This window comes from Porites lutea, chromosome 3 (genome assembly GCF_958299795.1).
Source record: "Porites lutea chromosome 3, jaPorLute2.1, whole genome shotgun sequence".
Classification (NCBI taxonomy): Eukaryota; Metazoa; Cnidaria; class Anthozoa; order Scleractinia; family Poritidae; genus Porites; species Porites lutea.
Window position 1 is genome coordinate 37570301 of NC_133203.1, and position 7500 is coordinate 37577800.

At 38.7% G+C, this 7500-nt stretch overlaps 1 pseudogene; it reads right to left on the reverse strand.

Moving 5' to 3' along the window:
* LOC140932244 (uncharacterized) overlaps nt 1-2111 on the reverse strand; it is an 18202-nt pseudogene extending 16091 nt beyond the window's left edge.
* Between the last annotated feature and the right edge of the window lie 5389 nt (nt 2112-7500).

The window sequence follows — 7500 nt, forward strand, 5'->3', positions numbered from 1 at the left end:
GAACTGTACAGTTAAAACGTAGGTTGACATATCAATGTTTATAACGTTTGCGAATTGACCTTTAAACCGTTTGCAAACTGACTTCTACACATTTGCGAACTGACCAGAGACGTTTGCGAAACGACTGGTTTCCGCATCTTGGCTGCTGTCTGTGTCCATCGTGGTTTGAACATAACACTCTGCTTCGAAATCCTGGCACCAATTGTCTGTTACCTCATCGTGAACATCTTCTTGACGTAATAGTTCCTCATCAACGAAGTTTATTTCGGAGACAGGCTTGCCAGTATCATGGAGAGCTCGCCGTTTTTCTGCGACCTCCTGTTCTTGTTGTTCGATGGTACTCTGTCTTCTCCTCTTTGCTCTTTCAGCTCTTGTCACTGATGCTTCCATGTTCTCGATTGTGTTTGTATTCTTTGTATGCCCAAGATTAAGAGTCGGCACCCAGTCAATATTAAATTTATCCCACGATTGTGCAGGCTTTCCTGAAATGAAATGTCGGCTACATACCCTTTCGTTGTGAAGCTTTAGTTCGATCAGATCATCTCGGCTTATCGCAGAAATCCATCGCATTCTTCTCTCTCTCGTGAGCTCCTCCGTTTCGTTGCCTTGATGAGTAGTAATTGCAGGAATTCGAAACGTGGCAACCGCTTTCCCTTTTCCAGTTTTCCGTCCACAATCAACCATAGCGCAAAGCACCATAATAAAATGACTGAAATGAAGAGATTTGTTTACATTTGAGGGACGCCAACATGGCGGAGAAAGAAAAATCACATGACAGTCGTCACTGCATGCAAACCAAGAATATTTCGCTAAAATTCACCCAGGTAATACGGACAACTGTGTCCTGAGTCACAAACAGCCATATATGGTCTTTTTCCTGTTCTTCCCTTTAAAGGCACTCTTCTAAAACTGAATATCTTGCTGATGTAAAGTTACAGAAACATCAAAAAGCCTCTATCCGTCTTATGTTTAGTCCGCACCTCATATGAGTCGCCAACTAAACGCATAAAGTCAAGTCACAAAATCATTTTGTTGTATTTCAATACAAATGGATAAAAAAAGCAGGCAATCTAGAAAACGAATATTTTCACGTAATGCTTTCCTAAGTTAAAATGGAAAGAATTTATCGCTTAATTACAGGCAGGTTTCGCTTTCTCATTTGTTCATAAATTTGCATACCAATAGCTGTTATCAAAAATATATTCAATAATTTACCTGTCCTGAAATTTGGTTGATGTAATATTGCAAAAGAATTAACAATTCGTATTTCTGACTTTTAAGTTCAACGTAGCAAATAAGATTGAGTCTTGTGTCTGTGCAGTTCAGGGTCTTGTCCTATTTCTGCTGGCGCAACGAACCAGAAACCCCAGCGGCAATTCAAAGTCACGGTCAGTCTCTAGTGAAAAGTATGAATGTATATGCTTTGTTTACAATATAAGAGATCAAAACCTTGTTAAACACATCATTTTAATAAACACAATACCAGGAAAAAGATTAGTATAATTATCTCAGCTGAGCATTGTTCGCTGTTGGGCCCGCGAGTCTTCTTTGCTGGCACGATCTCCTCCGTATGATGCTGATTTTTGCTCCTTACAAAAAACAGTTAAAACATCATTAGTGTTCATAAAATTATGAAGAAGAAGATAATGACCTGGTTATTTAGTAATCGTTACTAAAAAAGCAAAGAAAGACAGAAGGAGGGAGCTGTTTATAACGTCTTTGATCCTGCAACATCTTCATCTTCTTTCTCCCCCTCGTCAATTCTGCAAAATAAATGGGGTAAAAATGCTGAATAAGGCTGGTTTGTTCAGCTTTCAGAGTTTTGCTTTTTGTGCTGCGGGAGTAATTAATTAATTGTTATTAGCTTGAAACTGACTGCTATTTGCACTTTGCTATTATGCAGTTTTCCAAAAAACGTTTTGCTCAACTCCAATATATTCGTTGTGAACAATTCAGTTTGACTGGAAACTACGGACATAAGGCCTTAATGTGCTTCCCCTGCGAAAAGCTGTTAGTAAAAGCTGATTCTCTTGAAAGTATTCAATCTTCATTTAGAATTACCAAGCGATCGGGAATACACAAATAGCCGTTGCAGCTAAGCGACTGTAGAGTTAGGCCCCTATGCAAAATTTTGAAAAATTTTCTCCATACATGACCGTCTGGCCCTGCCTCTGGTCTCTTCACTTGAAAATTATTTTCAATCTATTCTTGGTTCTGTATCATCTGCACGCTGTATCATCATTGATCGGTTAGAGTGGCGTCATGTAATTTAAACTTGGCAGTTATTATTTATTTCACCACCGAACACGAACACCAAGTGATGACGCAAGTATTATTTTTTTGGACGAGTCAAAAGATTTCTGCGATAAAAAATCTGGCCATAGTAGCTGCTGACATTTCAGGACAGGTAAGTTATTGGTATTCACATTAAACAGGTGGCCTCAAATCCCAGTATCAACAATAGACAGCATGACCCTGCCGCGTAATCATGAAACAAAATTCAGAGTAATGATTATCATACTGTCGAAATTCATATTATATACAAACTGCCAGAAAAGTTGGCCTCGTAGGTTTGAAAAGCCAACAACAATAATAATAATAATAGGCCTTTGGGGGAAACCAGTATCCTACTGAAATAGACTCACGCAGAAAAACAATTAGGAACAAATCGTTCATAGCAATAACTGAATTTCCTTAATATATATCTAGCCGTATTTTTGATAACGTTATCACCAAATGGACCTCTTGCGTCCAACAGTTTTTTTTTTGTGAAAGGTTTTAACCCAGGAGCCATTTCAAAAGTAGGTTGGGTTTGATCGTCTGGGTGAAGGTAGTCCTGAATAGGACTGTTGTTGTTGACAGTGAGTGACGTTTCGACAACCTGTGCAGTAGTCATCTTCAGAGTCAAAGTGAGTTGTATCACGTCAGTTGATGGTATTATGCTCTTGTTTTCGGCCAAAAACTATCTCCAAAGTAGCTATTATAAACACTAATAGTGCAACCATTGCTTGTTTTTTTCTTCTCCTCCTTTCCTTCTCCTCGCTCTTCCCTTTTCTCCTTTCCTTTCCTCCTTTCCTTTTCCTTCGTTGCTGTGATTTTGGAGCTTCTCGGGCTGAAAGACCTGCCTTTTGACGCCTTTTCGCTCAAATGACTGCAAATTTCGTTAATAGGTTGGTTTTCAAAGAAATTGGTTGCATATACATGTAGTATTTTTGCCCAAACTATATACAAGCGACAACTTTTGAATTCCTAACTTTATTTCCAGACACCTTGTCAATTTAGCATGAAATGTGTGTTTTGTGAGTCAGCTGTCATTCCAATAAAGTTTGAGTAAAACAGTCTAACATGCATGAGTCATTCAGAATTTTTTGCTCTAAATTCTTTCGACAGCACTCGATTTATAGAACCCCTCGGGTGGGAACCTGTATTGACAATGCAGTGTGATTTTTAAGATTAATTAGTGATGTCCCAACCATACAATTTTTTTAGCGCAGCCTAGAATGCATTTCTAGATATCCACTGGATAGTCTAAAAATTGTTTTCAATGTATTTAGGAAGAAACGCAGGAAACGGTCGTTTGGTGACCTTGTTAAAGGTAATAAAATATTCCAGCAGGCAAATCTCGGAAATATTTTTCCTAAGCTTTCCTAATATCAGTATACAAAATTGTTTCTGTTGGCCATGAGCTTTTTGATCAGGTTGTGACTCTTAATAGAGCCGTTTGTGATGCCCCACGCTCAGTGGAGCCGTAAAATTGCTTCTTCCAAGGCGTCTAACACAGTCAATGTAACTGAAATTTCCGCTGTCAGCTGATGGTGCGATTCTAAAACCCGGTTAGTATTTTGTAGGATTATCTGTAGCTGATTTGACGTTTCCAAATCGTGTAAACCAGACTCTATGATCCAGGCAGGATACGAAGATAAATAATTCATCAAGACGTTAACCGTGTTGACCAACTGCAATTTGTTTTCTTCTCAAATTTGTACTAAGGTGAAGTGTTCGCTACGAATTATGTCTATGAGACTTGAATGATCCATCACGAAAACACTGGTGTATTAAGAAGATGTGTTCGATAAGGTTTTGATCTCTTATATTGTAACAATAATAATAATAATATTTATAATACGCAAAATACATTTAAATATGATCAAATACGCATTACATGAAAGTAAATTATCTACATTAATAAGTTATCCAAAATAACTAAAAATATTGTATATAAAAAAAAATGGATCTATAAAAGTATAATATATACATAATCCTAAAAATCCGTTAAAAAAGCTAATCTAAAAAAATGGGTCTTAAGGAAACCTTTAAACCTATGAAAATTGGGCTCATTTCGTATTTGTGATGGTAACCCATTCCACAGTTTAGGTGCTGCAGCTAAAAAAGCACGGTCACCCAATGTCTTTTTAGTTAAAGTTATTTTCTAAACTGCGTACCGAAAATAACTTATTTATGCTCTTAACTCTGAAATAATGAAACACACACAAGCAATTACACAATAATGAATTTATTGTATATAGGAGGAATAGGTCGGCAGTGGTATAATACGACCTTCTAACAAACACAACTTACATGATACAGAAGTATAAATGATAGGAAAAATACAAACTGAATCTAAACGCACTCGTACAAAAATTGAATAAATTAAATTCCAATGTGCAAAGGAACATAAAGATGCGAGTCGACTTTATCGTGGACGTAGCCGTCTTTAGCTGAATCTGACTTCCACCTTCCGTGAACTTTGAAAAGCCGATCTGGAACATTCAGATTAGCAGCGGAAGTAGCTCCTCTAATCCAATAGCTTTCAGCTTCCCCTTAAGAATTTCTCCCGCCCTGCTAGCAGTGAGGGGCTTTGAAGACAAGACATTGCCCTTCAAATCCTTGTCGTACCGTAAGGATCTGAAAATGAAATTCTGAGAAAAAGAAGGAATCCTGGCAGCTTCTAAGTACTTAATAAGGTATGTATAAAGGCAAGTAAATTTGCCAGTCTTGGCAATATAAACCAAGGAACCCTCTCTGTACCCATCAGTCTTGCTAGCTTCTATGAAAATCTTATGATAGAGATCTTCAGTTACAATATTAGATCTCCTAATGCTTAAAAGCTCGGAAATGCGGAAAAAGCCAGCATATGCGAGTAAACACATACAGACAAACCCGATATCAAGTAAGTTACTACTTTCCCCATAATGCTGCAAAATTAAGCCAAGGATCTCTGGGGTAATGGGCTCCACCTTCCTGACAGGTTTACGAGGAGCACGACTGGAAGCCTCAACAATAGACCTGACGAGAAAGTTGCCACACGGATTGGGATTCTCAAAACCTGATAACTTATGTACCCAGTTAATAGCGTAAAAAACGCCGTAAATGGTGGAACTACCTAACGAATTTTCTAATAAATGGCGCAAATACAAGGAAACTGTGAAGGAAGTAGCTGGGAGAAAAGAAACCTCCCCAGTGCTCTGCAAGCACCACGCTTTAAACTTACAAAATGATTTACAATAATTAATAACTGTGTTATCAGCTCGAGAATTAAAGGCAGAGAGCCAAAACTTCTCACACAGTAAAACGCCAAACGTCCGACTGGCAGCTGCTTTGACATCTGAAGCAAAAAATAGAGAAAATAAAATGACCAAAGAAAAAGAAATATATCAGAAAAATACAACACGTAGTGAAACAAGGTAAGGTTGGGTCCAAGTGGTCCCAAGAAAAACACAGAAAAATATTACCACTAAGGGCCAAAGTGGCCCTTGCGTAATAAAAAAGACCAAGTGGTCCACAAAACAAGGATCCAAGTGCATCCCAAAATACTCGGATACCATGTGGTATGAGCGTAAGAACTCTATAAACTGCAGAGAAAAACCTCCTGCAAGACTGAAAAAAAGGGGGGGTTAACTAAGGCCTCTCTAGGAAAACCGCAAGAACAAAACCCCTGAACGAAAATTAGGTGATCCAAAAAGGGAATTTTTATAGTTACCCAAAACGAAAACATCAGTACCTAAGGGGATCTCAAAAATATCAGAGAATATGGGAGACAAACCCTCGTCAGTAAAAATTAAAGGCCAAAATGGGGCAGAAGGCCAAGCAGGAACAACAAGTGTAGCGCGACCGCCGAGGGCAACCATGTGATTAATGACCTTGGGGATGAGAAAAATAGGTGGAACGAGCCAATTATTCTCGTCCGCCCAAGAAACAGAAAAGGCATCAACCGCCTCTGTACCAGGGCACCAAAACCTGCTATTAAAACGGGGCAACTGAGTATTCTCATGATTCGCAAACCGGTCCACAGAGTGAGGACCCCATTTCTCTTCGGCCAAAAGGAAATAGTCCCTGTTGACCCGCCAATCATCATAATCCACAATTCTGCTCAAAAAATCAGCTCTATCATTAGCCGATCTCGGAATCCATTCAAATTCCAATGTGATGCAACTGACCAAGCACATACTAAAAATACGCAAAGCTAAGCATTGCAAATCTTCCTCCATGCTTCCTACTTCAACAATTCTAGCAACACTCTGATTGTCAGTATACCACTAAATAGTTCGCCCTTTGAGTAAAGGCAAAAAAGATTCTAGACCCGGGGAAACGGCCTTAAGTTCCCTGTAAGAGGAGCTCTTCTGCGCCTCATCAACACTCCACAACTTGTGAGAAATGGTGTTGTGAAGATCTAACATATACCTGGCGCAGCCTGTAGAACTCGCATCGGAATAACACACACGGGAATAATGGAACTGTGTAGACAAGAGGCGCCTACTATTTAGGGAAGAAATGTTCTCTTTCCAAAAACATAATTCCTTCAGAGTTGAATCTGACAGGGAAATTTTTTCGTCCCATGTAGGGCTTCTTAAAATATCAAAATGAGAATACCTTGTCATAATACGAGTAATGTTACCCAAGACGAAACCCATAGAGATAACCTTACCGACAAACTGAGCCAATTTTCTAGCAGTACTAGAAGGATACTGAGAACGAATTGAATCAATAACCTGAACGACACTGAGAATCTTATTCGAAGGAATGGAAATAGTATGAACGGCTAAATCAATACAATAACCCAACCAGACTAAACAAGAAGTTGGTTGCCAAATCGATTTACTGTCATTAGGCAGGAAACCAGAAAGCTGAAGCGAAGTCTTAACAAATAATGAAGCAGCTTCGTAGCGAGCGAAATCACGGGCGGAACCAAGCCCGTCATCAAGGTAAACTGTTTTTCTCACAGCATGACTTCTCCAATATCGGACGAGAACACGAACAACCTTAGTGAAAATATAAGGAGCTGAGGACAGCCCAAAAGGGAGAACTGTAAACACAAAAAACTTCCTAACGCCATTAACAACCCAAGAAAACCCTAAAAAAGTTTGATGATCCTGCAAAATATCAATATGGTGGTAGCCAGATTTGAGATCAAATTTAAACATAAAATGATCGGAAGGAAGATAAACACAAGCGTTTCTAATATCCTCAAACTTAAACTTTTCTTTCCAAATATGTTTATTG